Raw genomic sequence first — 18038 nt, 5'->3', positions numbered from 1 at the left:
ATGTAAGTTTTTAAATTATGTATAATTTATTGATATAAGTGAACAATATTTTTTAAATATTATTCTTATTACAAAGCCATGATTTCTTCAAAATTACTGTTTTATTGTAAAAAATAATTTATTATAATACATATATGGTATTTCATTTTATAATTTATCTGAGCAACTATCATGTAAAATTTATTTATGATTTACTTAAAATGCTAGAAGATTGACTTATAGTATGAACATTTAATGTAATGTAAAAACATTTTCATAGTTATCAATATGTTCATTCAACTATCTCAAAGTATTACGAATTTCGAGTCTTATGAATTGTAAATAATATTCTCATTTCATGAAATTTATTTATAATATTTCTTTTGTTTTTATATTATTTTATTGATTTTATATTATATCATATATTAAACTTGTATACGTACATTTTGATATTTCTGACGTGTATCAGATGTTATACTTTGCCAATCTTTTTCCACAGTTTTCCATAAGAAAACAATCCAGTGCCCCACATTTGATAATTGAGGATCAAAGAATCAACCCTTCTTGTCTTGTTCCTTAATGAATAATTGTTGGAAATAATGTTCATTTAACGTGATATCGTTTCAAAAGTTATTTTGTTATTATATATTTTTGCTCTAATCTGTTAACAAATTATGTACAGATATACAATATATGTACAGGGTGTATAAAAGGTGAGGATAAAAACCACCATAAAGCGATATTATACCCCTGTATCGGTGAAGATGTGTAAAAAGCTGTATATACAAAATTGGCCTTCAGCATGATTTACAATGTCAAGATTTTTTTAATGCAACGTATTCTACTCGTTACGAGGAACAAAAGTCTCAAAGAAACCATAGATCGCAAATGGTCGCATCTCATGGAAAACATGTTAAGGTTTCAATGATTCTTAAACTTCATTCACAATGTGTTTCCCTTTATATTTACATTTAATGGGAATGTAGCGTGCTATTTCCAACGTGACAGGAAATTACAGAATAGTTTGTAAAATATATCAGAATATAGGAGTAATGATTCTGGAACACAGAAGTGTGATTCTCAGCGGCTATTAACAATTTCAAGTATTCAAGAATTAATATTAATATTATATATTAATTATATACTACTATTATATTATATTACATATTACATTAATATTATATTAATATGTTAACCTGTTCTTCTTCTATTAATATTATATTATATATTATTATATATTAATAATATATAATGTAATATAATATATAATTATTATATTATAGAATTGTATAATTATTATATATTGCATTGTTAGTGTATGTATTATATTATAATAATTATATTAAAATAATTATATTTTATATTAAAATTGTATATTATAATATTAATATAAGAATATATAATATTATATATTAATGTAATATACAATATACAATAATAATATACAATATATGATATATGATATATGATATATGATATACGATATACAATATATGATATATAATATATAATATATAATATGTAATATATGATAATAATAATATACAATATATGATATATGATATATGATATACGATATACGATATACGATATATAATATATAATATATAATATATAATATATAATATATAATATATAATATATAATATATAATATAATATTAATATAAGAAGAACAGGTTAATTATCACTTTTACTTGTGGTTATCCACTGTTGGACGTATACAAAATAAATCACATGACAATGCGACGAATATTAAAATTACAAGAATACATTATGAAATTCAAACACTCCAACCAAATGATTATGCTCTCGATGAAGTTTATATCGTTGGATGCTGCATAAATTGTAACACGTTCAACACTTTTAAATCGTATATTATTTACGGATAGCAAAAGCAATTCCTCTAGTTCGTAGTATTCTCAATCGACAAAATGCTAGGATTTGAACTTACAGAAATCCATATGTAATGGTTGAAAGATTCACCATAAGCTTATAAGGTCATGAATTATTAGCAATCATATTATTGGCTCTAACTTTTTGTCTATATCGATAGAAAGATATTTGCGATTCTTACGCTCACATTTCCTAAACGTATTACATGAAATTATACCACTGTAGAGTCGTCACTTCGTTTATCCTATATGTATATATTTATATTTATATTTTATATAATGTTATAATTTGAACAGATAACAGCAGTTGAATAATTACATCTGACCGAATGTAGTTTCTACCATAAAATGTCAATACGTAATGGTGAGAAGGAATTTAGTGAAAATGTAGAAATGTGACATTAAATGCTTAAATATGCAGAAAGAGAAAAGGAAGGAAAGAAGAAAAAAAGGAAAGGAAGATATGCGATACATTAAGTCGTCCGAGAAGTTTCTCTCGTTTTATAAGGAAATAATACACGACATTTTTCGTTTTATATTATTTCATCGAATTACTTACGATCTATTTTGTTTTATCAAGATAAAAATCACAACGTTTGACAGATTAGGTTCCATGTTTGTATAAAGATGCGTTGCTGTAAAAGACGTGTCTTTAAAAGAAAGACACAAGAAAGAACACAACAATGCTATTTTTATAGACGCTATTTTTCTTCCATTCGACTGCAGAATGTAAATACGAAAATGATGAAAATTTTAATACTTTTTTCCCAGGAGAAGGGGTCATTCACTACTCATGTTCCTTTGGGATTTTGGTTACTCGTGACGAGTAGAATACGTTTTTTTTTTTTTTTTTATTTATTTATTAGAATATTTACAATCAATTCTCGTTGAGAATTTTCAGTAACTTAATTTGGAGTGATACAATGGCATGGATTATAATAGTTTTATATTGTTGGTTCTAGTAGAAACTAAGGATTTAATCTAGAGGGTATTTTCTTTTTAGTCTGCGGATCTGGCCCGTCGTGTCCAGTAGTTGGGTGACTAATGGGTTGTGGTGGTTGTTGACTCTTGTGTTATATCTGCTTCAGGACTTGTGTATTTCATCTTTGACTGTAGGTATCTTGAGGTCACGGTGGATTGTTTCGTTGGTAACATACCAGGGTGCAAAGTAGAATACGTGGCATTAAAAAATCATGTTCAAGGTGAAATCTTGCACGAAATTTGTTTACAAAGCTCCTCCAACCCACAGGTGATTTTTACATTTACTTTTTACACACCTTGTATATAGTATACATTTCCTCATAGAATATGCTGTTACCATTTGATAAGCAAAATCTGAGACAATTTGTACTTTAAAAAGACTAAAAAGAAAACACTCCACTGACCTCACTGAAGAAATAAAATAGTCAAACTCGAAGATGGCATCTCGTTGAGGTTAGGAATATTTACCAAGTGTTCAGCTGGTCAAATTGTAAAGTAAAATTAAATAACGAGAAAAAAGAACTTGTAAGTTACAATACATTATCGTACACATAAGATAGAATTACGTTTTGTATGTATTTTAGTATACGTGCAGCTATCACTGTAGACAATAGAACGACAAAGATTTATAGCCGGTATTACGCACGGCGGATCTTTGGGTCTATAAATCATCGATAACGTAAAATTTGCTGATTCTGAGTGGTAATAGTATTTTTGAATAACGATACGTTTATTGATATATCTTCCAAATATATTCATTTTATTTTTACTGGACAATTCAATAATTAATCAAAGCAAAGGCAATGTTTTGGTAAACAAAATTTATTTTAAAAATTGTTCTGGAGAATATAATTGAGAAAACTAGTAAAATCGTAAAATGAACTCATTTTGCGTTTGTTACTTGTCTTTTTGAGGCTCGACTTACTTTTCATTTTTAACTAAAGCAATTAAAATTAAGATACATTCAAATCGTGTATTTTCTTCAAATTTCGTGATAACAAGATTTTGTAATATAATTCTGACAGTTTACAAATTAAAATGATTTTCGAATTCATACTTTGCTTATTATCTGTATGCTTTAACGAAAGAGGAGGAAATTTTCTGACGATGGAAACAAAATGTACCACGTAAACAATTATTCTCAATTAGTTTGATCATTGGTAAAAGTAATTATCGTTGAATTACTTATTATACAATTTTTAGAAATATTTTTGCTTTAAGTCAATCATTGCATTCATGTATAAAATTATAACAAAACGAATTGGTTTGCTGCTGAAATTCTCTCACTTTTTTAATAACCTTGAAATAAATAAACTGTATCGATTATGCATTTATCCGTAGTAATAAGTGACGATAGTATAAAAGTAAAAATGGTAATAAATTTGTGAAAGATTAGAGTTTATAATGTTCAAGTAATTACTGGCGAAATGAAGTACCTTTTAGGTTGGCAACTAAGTGATTGCGGATTTTGTCAATACCAGCTAATGATAAAATCCGCAATCACTTAGTTGTCAACCTAACATATTGCAATATGAAGACTTGTTGCAAACTTGTAATCGAGAACATAAAATGCGTTCATGCACGTATGAGCTGCTCATTTGCTAAATCGGTTAACTTCACAAAATAAAAAGTGGACAAAATTGATGTGGTTATATTTATTGTTTTTTAAAATTGCTTCTATAATATGTATATAATATATAATGTATATTAATGTAATGTATCTTAATATAAACTTAAACATTGTTGAATTTATTATTGTAAATGTAATTTTTATCTAGCGACATGCAAAATATATGAATAGTATGCTGGGAATAATTGTTAATATTATTACAACTTTCGCATAATTAAGAGAGTTAATAGACTTGGCTAATGAAAATAAAAAGAAAATGTTTAATATCATCAAATTGATATTTAAACAAAATTTTATTACATAAAACTATTATTACTAGTGTGTAAATTTTAATGTTATTATCATAAACATAAATAATGTCCTTTTTGTTAAACCTATTCAAGCACTCATCATCATGATTTATGCTGAAATCTTTTTAATAACTGTGTGTAATAGAAGGAATTTATTTCAACAGGATCAGCACATCTCTCTTTTTGTCACAAATTTGCTACTCTGCCATATTGTACAGGTTGATTCAGATTTTCTAGAACTACTGGATCTATCTGTTACCAACTTAGCTATTAATGACATTGAACTCTGCATCTTTGTTAAAATCACATTTGAATCTTGTGATGTTGTTTTTTGACCTTTCTAACTTTATCCAATACATTTTAAGCCAATTTACTGCTAATCCTGCAACTTTAACCTTTCTTTTACTGATTGAATTTTCTGATGGCTTTGTACAGAAAAAATCCTTCTGAGTTGTTCCAACCACATGAATCGCTACTTTCTTTTTACTGGTTTTGAGCAGTTTTTTAGATATCAATGTTTATAATATGGTCAGAAAAACAATGAAATATGTATGGCTAAAGACAAATTGTGCTATACCAGGTATGTAAATATGAAACCGGAATTTTTGTATAGAAAATACACGTTTATTGTATGAAAATGAGTAAAAATATTTTATTCGAAGTATTGCCCATCGCTAGCTGTACATTTTCCCCACCTGTCTGACAATTGGTGGATGCTACGCCAAAAAAACTGTCGCTCTTTTGAGGCAAACCAGTCATCCAGCCATTTTCGTACATTTTCGTAAGAAGTGAAGTGCTGGTCAGAAAGTGCCTGTCCCATCGATGCAAATAAATAGTAATCGGACGGAGCCAAGTCTGGTGAGTAAGCCGCGTGCGAAAGTGTTTCCCAACTGAACGCTTCGATCGTTTCCTTGACCGGTTTTGCTGTATGCGATGGTACATTATCATGAAGCAAAATTACTTTGTGTTGCCTTTTTTGATATTCTGGTCGTTTTTCACGCAAAGCTTGATTCAAATCGATCATTTGTAGTCGGTAGCGCTCAGTATTAACGGTTTCGCCAGGTTTTAACAGCTCATAATAGATCACACCCTTCTGATCCACGTTCTTCGTTCCTCACGTCAAAATTGCCACTTCTGAATTTTTTAAACCACTCAAAGCACTGTGATCTACCAAGAGCATGCTCACCGTAAGCTTCGACAAGCATTCGATGCGATTCCGCAGCAGTTTTCTTCAAATGGTAACAGAAAATCAATGCTGTCCGCAAATCGTAGTTTCCAGGCATAAAATTCGACATGTTCAACGCTATTGCAAACTATGCTGTTGTATGAAACTTGTATTGTTCTGAGTCGAAAATGTTTGTGAGATGTCAACAAAGATTTTTGGCATCAATGACGCAGGTTAGTGATAACTACATTATCAGCTAGGGCCATCTATGGGCAAATTCCGGTTTCATATTTACAGACCTGATATATTTGCACAACTAGTGGCTACCTTGACCAAGGGGTAGATTCTTGGTTACATAAAGTCACCGGACGTATCACTACCAATTCAAACAAATATTCTACAACGTAAGTTTGCTTTATTGAATATCCCTTTGACAACAATTCTAAGCAAAGGTAGCTAAATAAATAAGATAAATAAATAAATAAATAAATAAGTAAATAAATAAATAAGAATTTCCAGTAAAAGTAAGTTTGACATAAAGGAATTTATTTTATTTGACAGATATTTATTTGACAACATATTTCTATTTGGTTGGCCTAATTAAATAATCGCAATTATATTAACTATAATTAATAATTGAAGAAAGAGACTATCTGAGCAGAAAGCACTAATTCAAACTCTGTTCATCACTTCCTGCAGTTGCCATTATTTGCTTCAAGATACCGCATTAGAGAATAAAGTGTGCAACACATGATATTAAATATGGTAATTTCTTATCATAAAGCAACCGAGTCGCGATAACAGTTAATGTATGCATTTCAAATGCGCAAGGTATTTCACAATTGCCTGTCATGATGTAGATCTCATTATCTCCGATTTTAAAAATACGTGTACTTCTGCTTTTGCAAACTAGCATACATTATCTTATCTTACTTTCTATTTCTTATCGTGAAAATTCAAATATGTTTCTCCTATCTCTTTGTTAATGTTTATTTAGACTAATTTCCATATTTGCATGATCTGACATATAACATATTTAATGAAATAAACAAAATCGATTGATAAATAGAGAAAGAATGTTATTATTATAGTGAAATAAAATAACAGACTAAATGAAACTAATATTATTAATAATTACATAAGATGATGGTCAAAAGTTGTGTTTATTGTTTCTTAAAATTGAAGTTATTTAAAACATACTCATTATGTAAATTAGCTTATTATTTCTATAAATTAACTATGGTTTATCTTCAGTATAATTATATAAATTTAATAATTTGTGGTAAACGTCCCATCAAAAGATTAGCAATCTTTATAAATATATCACAGAACGTTATTAACAATGCTTTGATAGTATTGTTTATTTGATATTTAAGACGTTCGTTATCAATGGATTCTGATTTTTAATTTATTACATTATGAAAAACCGTGTGATATAATCCTACTACGAACTTAACAGAAGATTGTGTTTTGGCATAAGAAACACCATATTTTGGAAATATTACTGGTACAAAGCATAAACGAAAAAGTCACGGTTATAGATGGCAACAAAATGTTACATAAACTATTTACAATTAGATTACCATAACGAAATTAGATTACGGAAACATAAATTTACATAACATAAATCTAGTACGATATATTATTGCACATGGATGCATTAGATCTTCTATTGCACAGGGCATTTCACTTAACTTGACCATTTTAAATATCTCTCTTATTTCTTATGATAAGAGAAAGTATCAAGGAGAGAGAATATTCGGTTCGAAGGGAGAAAAAAAATTTTTCAAGGTCACTTTTTTCGAGATTTCAAGGTACATATTTTCATTATAACTATAGCTCATAAGAAACTAAATTCAATGGTGTGCAATATGTTGACCTTGAAAAATCTTTTTGTCTATCATCACATTTGCATTTTCGAACCGAATGTTCTCTTCCTCTGATATTTTTCTCCAACATAAAGAATAACCGAGATACTTAAGACGATCAAGTTAGGTTAAGTACCCCATATATTCCATATTTTCCTTTCTTTACTTTTTCTTTCCTCTTCTCCTCGATATTTCCACCAGGTTACTCCTTAAAATACGTATTGACTTTGTACGGTAAAAACCATATTCAATCGGAAGCTGTAATTGTTGAACGGATGTAATTTGTTTATTTGAACTGTAAACAATTCCTTCTTTCACAGAAAAAGATTCACTAACCTCAAATCTTATGAACAAAGAGGCTGCATGTGAAGAGCAAGTCTGCATTCCGTTCACGGTAACCAGTTCAAAAATTACGTTCAAAAATTGGCGAACCGGCTCGTAATATATAGTAATTTCATGTAGTTCACTTGGGAGATTGAAGTTGTAAACATGTTGTACTCGTTATCTGCAATGACAAATTAACAAGACAAATAATGTAGTTCCTAATAATCCCAACCTTCATTATTTGTGAAGAGTGAAGAGACTAATTACAGGGTCATAAAATGACAATTGGATGGCCCTGTGTCTAAACAGAAACATCCCGCAGGCTCAGAGAACCGTGTCCAAATGACAAATGGGCGCTTCTGACCTGCAGCCGACGGCAGCCCCTCCAGAGGGCCCAAACCCTAACATATAAAAACGCTGCCAAAATCAGCACGCGACATTGTATTGCAAGACTCTGAATCGTACACAGTCTGTCATAACACTCTGAGCCGTTATTCTGTTGGATTCAATAAACTTTATTATCATATCTAAAGCACCGAATTTATTTTCTGATTTGTGAACGTTCGAACTACGACGCGAACCAATCGCTGGTGACCTGTTAATTTAGTGATTTCTTGTATCTCCTACGTACAACGTTGAAGGAAGAATTAAAACAAAGATTATTAGAAGAATGTAAGTGTATCGTACAAAATTATTTACAAAAAATTATAACATACATGCCAAATCGATTACGACATGTAATAAAACAAAAGACTATCCAAGAAGGTATTGACATTGAAAAAATTCATATAATATATATATGTGTTTTTTATGTAAAATCATTGTAGAAAATTGAACGTCCGAATTGCGAAATAATACATTTAGTACATGAATACAGTACGAATAATACATTTCCTAATATATTATTTGTTACGCCACAAATTATTTGGTTGAAATAAAATTTGTAAATAAAATTTGCGTTATCGTTAAGAAGAATACATGCTTTATTACAATAAAAAACAAAAAGTACGTTAATTTAATTATGTTCAAATATACAGATTAGTAATAGATAAAATACTATAGTGTTTGAATATCAATAAGAATCAAATTCAATTTCAGAAGAATTAAAATTTCAACATCTTTTTCTAATAAGACAGTTGAGTTGCGACCTATGGTTCTTGTGATACTTTTCATCTTCGTAATGAGAAGAATACGATGCAATAAAAAAAAATTGTCCTTGAAAATCAATTTTGCACAAAATTTTGTTTACAAATCTCCACCGATTTAGAGGTCAAAATCACTCTATTGTGGTTTTTACGCTTACTTTTTGTACACCCTGTATATACTTCCCTCGTTACCTGATTTGGTGTTATAATCCCCCTTCCCTCAACTATCATTACTTCTTCGCCTATCTCTTCCTGCTCAGTCCGGCGTTAACCTATGATAATAATTTGTGATGAATACCCTATACACAGTGTTTATGTGAATAGTTGAAATGTAAATATTCCCATTATCGCATTTATTTTTTATTTGTTAGGCGTCTTCAATGTTATTTGAACATCAATTTCCTTTCAGTTCTATTCACACTTTCCATTTTTCTGATCTTGAAAACATATTCTATCGTCTAGCATAAAATGGAGAATATTTTGAAAATCTTTTATGAAGATTGTGCAAAATCATTGTGATTCTTTATGTAATAAAAAAGTAATGTAAAAAGATGGAATTGTTATTTATTTTACTTCATAACCCAACAGTGACTAGAAAAATTGAAGTAGTTTGGTTTGTATCGCTTAATTTTCTATCCTCTACTTTGGAAATAGTGAAACGGAAATAAATTTTTATTTTAATTAAATATCTTTTTAAGATGAAGTCTATAAAAGATGGTGTTACGCCACGAGGCTTACCACAGGCTGTATTTTCTAACCGTCGCTCGCGGCCCTACAGTGTCGCAGGCAGATCGTTTTATCTGACCGCCGAATCATATATAATGTATCGACGAGCGCATAGTTGTCGCCAAGCAGCGAGCTCTCGAAACGTCGAATTTTATCCGTTACGTTTTCCACACAAGAACGGACATACGTGATCATAGGCGCGAACGGTGGCGTGACCCGAGCATAGTGGGGGTCATCTTCAAAATGAGACAAAGAAATCATCGAAAGAGGAGCAGTTCCTTCTGACGAATCGAACGTTACACATCGAGAGGTCTGACGATCAAATTCAAACCGATTACATCGAATAATATCGTAAAGCATTGATCGTAAACAATTTTCTGTACTACATTCACCACATTATTGTTAAATATATTATTTTATATTAACCTGTTAATACAGTGTTACATTCAGTTGAACCACCTCTGTTGTCTCAACCGAAACAGGGGAACGACTATTTCGCGGCATCGATTAACAGAATCGTAGCGAGAAGTTACTCTTCTCGCTGACGCGTTTTCCTAGCGACCGCGTCTCTCCGCGAACGGTCGTAACAGATGGTCTGATAAAAAAATATCCCATATGAAAGTATTTTCTTTTTTCCCATAAAATAAGAATTTTTTTTTATTTTACTTTTTATTTTACTAACAATTCTCGCATTGAGAATTATAAGTAATTTTCTCTGGCGTGGCGCAGTGACATGGTTAATGATTTATAATAAGTTAATACTTATTGTAGGTAAGTATAATTTATAAAATAAGAATCTGAAGACAAAAATATAATTTCCGTTTAAAAAGAGGAAGTTGACGAAAGAAGTTGATCTAATAAATAAAATTTCCTCTTCGAAATCATGGAACTTTTATGTATCGTAACTTTAGACTTGAAATTATCTGGTAAGTACATTCGAATTAATACATACCGTATACATATGGTATATACCGGTACTATCGATGGTTACTTTTACTGTTACGTAATCATCATTTATGAGCTGGTCTAGTCGTAATTGAGCAAATATAAAAAATTTGCTAATGGATGTAATTTCCCTCTGTCGCAACCTGCGTATATGGCGAAACATACAATTTTCTTTTTAACATTCTTCGAGCACGAACATGACCGTATGTAGATACGAATAGAGTCAGAGTTGGGCAAAATGTAGAGAATAAATATTTGAAATCCTATTTTAAATAATAGTTTTACAGATCAAATAAAGCGGTATCAAATGTAAATAAAATAGTACTTTACATGAAGTGAAACAGAAAATAAAATATTTTTCTTTTGATAACCTTGTTACGGACGGAGAATATCTGGTCTCCAACTGCACTTTTTGAATTCTATGAAACATTATTTTCAAACATTTTTCTATACAATGAGACACAATTGCGGTTACGCTAGAATAACAATTTTGAATAATTCTGATGAACATCTGGAAGGTATTGTCCCTGGAAATTTTAAAGGATTATATTTTCCATATACGTAAAATAGACTCTTTGATCCACCCCCGCCTGAATTTCGATAATTCTACCTTTCGAAAAATTACGCTCCTCGGATAGAACGTTATGAAAAGTGTCACCGGGTTGTTAGTGAGATCAGACTAAAGCTTTCTTTCTATCAGCGTTGACCCTACCGTATCTGCAAGATAACCTAAATTCTGTTCGAAATTTCTACAGGCTGCCCTTAATCGCAGAAAAATTCCAATATGTCGAAACCGTGTGCCGAGAAAAGGAAGGTAACACGTACTCTCAACACATGCTCTCTTTCATTATTATTAGCATTATGTTCAGTCACGTAATTTCCGTGACGCAGGTTCGTCCGCAAATGATTCTATTCTAAAGGCTTCCTAATTACTCATCAGCTTTGTCCTCACGAACAATAATCCTAGTGGCTCCCTGGCGCGGCGTCAGGTTTGACCGTATATCGTATATCTACTAACACTGCTGGCACGCGACCATTGAAAATGCTGTGTTTGTTTGGTATTGTGTTGGTAGGTCGGTTGGCTTGTCGGCTTTACGATGCGATATGCAGTTAGGATTTACTTCAGGCATTTGCCTTTCACGCTGGTCGAAGCCCAGGCTTGTAAGAATTTAAAGCGTAAAATAAAATATTTAAACTTTGAATTCAGGTATTAAAGTATTAATGTATTTTATGACAATGAAAATAAACTGAGCATAGAGACAATGTCAAAGCGCAAAAAACCATAACCTTCACTTTAAGTATTGGTTATTTGCATAGGTTATAAATTGCATCATTCAAAGTTTTCATTACACAGGTTCGTTACTTTGTGAATAAAAAATTAATTTAACGAAACAGATTTTCAACTGCAGCAGACCACGTTGTATTATGTATGCCTTAAAAATAATTTCTTTATATGTTTGTATTAATTTGTTAATACTTTAAATTCACGATTCATTACCGTCACTAGGTTTTTCTATAATGGAAAGCATTTATGTTTCATATGTAACAGGGAATATTTCATATTTATGTTGATGATTACAATGAAAGATATTATATCAATATGGGATCGTAAATATGCTTCATCAAAAGGATTATTATAAAAATATGAAATAGCATCAAATTGCTATATTTCGATAGAGCACATAGACAGATTGGTGACACGTTTACTTTAATAATATAATTTATTTTAATAATACTATGCAAGTACAATACATAATAATAATACTTCAATAACAATATTCATTTTAATACCACTTCAGAGTGTTGCTTATTTTTATTTTTATTTTTGTGAATTTTATTATGAAAGATATTTTATATGCTTATTTTGATTTCTATTATGTAATAAATCTGATATTTTTCCTTCAAAGTTTTCCAGCAAAGAAATCCAGTGATGCGACGTTTGGAGACCAACTGAATTAATTTTGAAGATCAGATAATTGATTTCCAATCATTAATCATCAGCAATATCGCCACCTGATGTTTTGATAAAGGAAAGGGTGTCAAATACTAAAATATTAAGAAACTGTGTATATTAATAAAGATATTGTAAATAGATTAATATATTTTTAGGAATAATATTTGATTAAAAAAAATAAAATTTCTATTTATATATGCGCCGTCTCCATCCTCCCTCTCTCTTTCTCTTAAGTTGAAAGTAGCATCAGTTCAATGACACATTATGTAATATGGCATTGTATATCATTAAAAATACATGATGATTAATTACTTTGTTCAAATTTAATTAAATAATTAAAATTTCCACATTTTAATATTTCATAATTCTATGCGATATATATTCATTACTTTATTTTTTGTTCTACTCATTTCGTTTTATTTTTTATTTTTATTTTTATTTTATTGTATTTTATAATATGTATATTGTATATGACAATATATGAAAATGAAATACAATTAAAAAAATTATAGCTAATATTTACAGATATGTTAAAAATATTAAATATGAAACTATGAGAAAAAAAATAATGAGTTAAATATAAATACTAAGTACAACATACATCTCGATAGTAATTGAAATTTTATTTATCAGAAAAAAGTAATAAAGATATATTTTCAAGTAAGCTTTCTTCAAATAAATAGCTAATATAAACATAATGTTAAATTTCTGAGAAAAGTGAAGATATTGATATATAATTTCTAAGAAAAGTGACATTTTAACATATTAATTACACACACACACATTTCATATGTTTATATTTTATAAATCACAAGCCTCCTGTTTTTTTTATTTTTTGTCTTATAAAATTACTCAGTTCTATATATAACTAAACATAATTAATAATTAATATAAACATATTAATTACATTTTATAAATTATTAATATTAATTATTTATTAATATAAATTATATTAATTATTATTAATATAAACATATTAATTATTAAACATAATTAAACATAATTAATATAAACATAATTTAATTATAGTGTATATATACATTTAATTATAAGCATGTATATAGTTTATTTATATGTGTATAGTCTAGATTTTCCTTTTAATGATTTTAATATCTTAACTAAATAATTTCTTTGATCGCTATTATTTTCTCAGCTTTTTGATGCATATCGCAAAATTCATGAACAGGTACATAGAATATTCGTTATACGCAGTACCTGCAGTAGCCCTGCATTCGAATGACATATATTTATGTACAATGTAGATTTTTATATTGCAAACTAGTCACTGACTACACAACTTTCCGTGATTTCATCAGAAATGTCTGTCGCTCAGCAGCAACATAACATAAACAAAAAATCTTTTACTTGGCATAGAAATTAAATTGCACATTGCATCTCCTTATTCGATTTAACATTTGCATACGGTAGTAAATACTAGTTGCCTTCTATAAGGCATAAACTAAATCAACTACATTACTAAATTATCGAATTATCAAATACAGTTTATTTTTATTATTTTATTTATTAATTACCAAATACAATTACTAAATAGTCGCAGACGTTCCATCAAATTAACGTATAGATATGACACTAAAAATTTGATAAAATTGTCTTTTAATTCGTTGTAAGATATAGTTTTACATTATGCTATATTAGAAATAATTCTTGATACATAATTCTGTATCTATAAATTTCTACAAGTTATATATACTGTAGTATTTTACAGTTATATCATATACCTATATGCTGTTTTGTATAATAATCTTAATATTTTATATATTTGCAGTAATTTTATTTTGAAAGAAGAATCAAGAGAAAAAGAGAATTTGTGTCTGAAATAATTGTGACATAAGACTAATTTTGAAGGATATTGTTTTGGCATAACAATACTTTTTAATTTCACAAGAATTATTAGCAGTATTAAAATAAGGCGCAATATATAATATTATAAATTAAAAAGTGAATTCTTCAATTTTTACCTTTTACATATTTTACATTGGTTATATGTTATAGGTTATGTAGTAATTGGTTATGTAGTAATACTTACGGTGTGGTGTCTCATTCTTCATTGCCTCACGATGTCAATAAGCATCAATGTTATTTGTACTACATAGATGGTAAACTAAATAAGTTTGCATGTTTATACGAAGTCATTAACCTTCTGTGTGTGAACTCTAATCGTTGCAAACGTCATAATTTGGGTTTAATTCTTGCTTATGACTCTGATATCATGAATGAGATACATTTATCAAACAGAATGAAAAATAAGATAGAAAAGTTACTACAATATATGCGTATACTAACATAGAATAAATAAACTTTGTTCTCCTTTATATGGACTTGATAATTACGTACGAATCTAATGCATTTTGATGCCAATATACAGAAATGTATTATGTTTAATAATAATGCTTTCACTTTCTCTACTTTCTTTCATATTTTTTTGAAAGTAAACTGTTTTTTCTAAAATTATACATAATTTATAGAAAGCTTTAAACGATCTTAATAGCCAAGCTATTATTTATTAATAAATAACGTAATCTTCATTTTAATAGAAATTTGGCAAATTTTTTAATCAGTGAATCATATTTTTACTGTTATGATATTATTCGTGTTTCCAGCAAAAGTAACAAGTTTATGATTTAACGATGTTCTTGCATCATACCGTTTACTCCACTTCACATATGAATTACTGAATGATTAATTCGGGCAGATATTTTTTTGTTCAAATGAATAAAGATATCTACTACATTTTGGAAGAACACAAATAATTTTTTAGAATATTGTTACTTTAATTTATTTAACACGTCAAAACGATGGGTTTTAAGTTTTCTGCTGTTGCAATTACTAAAACCATGCTCGCATTTTTGACTTAATTGATGTTTTCATTGAAACAGAAGTAAAATTACATGTACCTATTTATTTTCATCCTATCACTTGAATTATAAACATCTATTCATTGAATTACGAAATTTTGGGCATTTAAGCATTTAAGTTTTATTTCATTTTAATATTTTGATTTAATTGTTTTATTATAATATAAAAGCCTATATATGTACATTACAGATTAGTCATCCCAATGTTAGTAAATATTGATAGAAATACAAGCTATAAAGGTTACAATCATGGTTCACATTTATTACAATCTGCTATTGTATTCATTAATATTCATTACTATTTTATCTTAACTAAATTGCACTGTACTATATAATTTATTAAAATATCTAATACATACTGCACAGTATCAATCAATTAAGTAGACTATCTAATGCAATTACTTAACACTAGCCATATTGATATGCTTATGTAGTATTGAATGCTCGTTATTTACACTTCAACCTTGACAGCATTATTTTTAATGCAGACAAACTCGGCATACCCCATATGATTTCATCGGAAATGGATTTAACAAATTTACCGTTTTATCAGTAACTTGATGAAATTCCCTTGGCTTTTGAATCATCATCATTCGGACGAAGCTTTAATGTTCTTGCATGTATGTTAGAAACGCGGATTGAATATACGTATCACGGGATGTATGTATATATGTGACATATAGTAGCATGCACATAACTCGTATCAAGCTGACACTGATTTTATACTCGTCGTGATTTTATTTGATGCAGTTGGCCCACGTCCCCCACACTGGCAATGAACCAAAATCTAAATAAAACAAAGACAAGTGAATGGGTCCAAAAATTGATATAGGCTGTACCAATGTTTAAATAATGTTTTATGAAAAAATATCATCCAAAATATATTTTTGAAAATATATAAAAATAAATATAGTATAAATATAGTATAACATTATATAATATAATATAATGTCATATAATATTATACAATATTAATATTTTATTGTACTATATTTATATTATACATATAACATAATATTTGTTATATAATAATATTTATTAATTATAATATGCCGCATAGTAAATTGTAAATAATAGCAAAATTATAATTAATTATAATATTTATACAATAAATAATATATATAATATATATGCAACATGTGTAAAAATGTTTAGTTTTTGAATTTTGTTTCTGTTACTTTTAGGGTATAACAATATTTAATAATTAGAGTATGGGCGTTTATGCAAGTTCATATGTTTGTAAATATGACTAAAGAAATGGAATTTAAATATTTATATCCCAGACATTATAATGAATACTTTGGATATGTTATATATTTTTGCATATTATGTAGATATCTTCAAATTTTTCACAAATCAAAATCAGTAGTCTATTAGAAACAGTTTCCAAGAGAATATTATCCATGAAAATATGAGGTAACACAAATTTATCACTTTGAAATATTTTTTTGATAATTTTGCTGCTCATATAATGCTCATATTGTCTATATATATCATGTGTGCTGTGGCATAATTTACTATCCTTGTCACAGTGTGTTAGTTTGTGCGCTCCAGTTTAATTAAAATTATAGATAGAAATGAATATTAGTTGACTTTCAACATTGCTTCTTAACATATAATATTACATAACATATAATGTACAGTAATATCAAGAAGGAATTACAGTGTGCATCTCTGAAACATAGCTCTTATATCTCTCATCTATTACTTAAGGAATGTCTAGAAAAAATTTATTATAAAAAATGATTAAAAATTATTTGAAAAATTGTTATTTCTATTAAATTCCTTTCATTCCTTTCATGTGTAAAAGTATGTTCGTTTTACGCATTTGAGTAGATATTTATTTTTTAGGTTATATCGTGAAAGTTTTAGATCATGTACATTTAAAACCAATTCAAAATAGATAGGAATATTAAATGATAATTCAGGTTATCATATGACATTATATCTAATAATCACTGACATTATATTCGTATTAGCTTCCTAATGAAGTTCCCATTCCATTTGACAAGATGTAGGACTTCTGTTATTTATGCGACTATTCACCAAGGCATTAATAGTGGAAAGCATTATACTTCACTCGGTTGATATTCTAACGAATTATTTCCTTAATAATCTATGTAATACACGTAGATTAGATTTGATTTATAAATTTAGCAGAAAATAATTTTATACCATATTTAAGGAGGAAGAACATAATTCTTGATAACTGTATATGTAATATGATGTATTACAGTTAATTATTTAATACTTATACTGGT

At 28.5% G+C, this 18038-nt stretch overlaps 1 long non-coding RNA gene across 1 annotated transcript; it reads right to left on the bottom strand.

Annotated features, from left to right (window-relative positions):
* Window positions 1–6473: 6473 nt before the first annotated feature.
* On the bottom strand, window positions 6474–8506 carry LOC110120072. The gene is made up of 3 exons (XR_002308678.2): window positions 8399–8506; window positions 8144–8312; window positions 6474–8065 (listed from the first exon to the last, which is right to left on the bottom strand). It is a non-coding gene; the product is annotated as an uncharacterized LOC110120072 (long non-coding RNA).
* Between the last annotated feature and the right edge of the window lie 9532 nt (window positions 8507–18038).

This window comes from Bombus terrestris, chromosome 18 (genome assembly GCF_910591885.1).
Source record: "Bombus terrestris chromosome 18, iyBomTerr1.2, whole genome shotgun sequence".
Lineage (NCBI taxonomy): Eukaryota > Metazoa > Arthropoda > Insecta > Hymenoptera > Apidae > Bombus > Bombus terrestris.
This window is presented reverse-complemented; position numbering and strand designations above follow the sequence as displayed.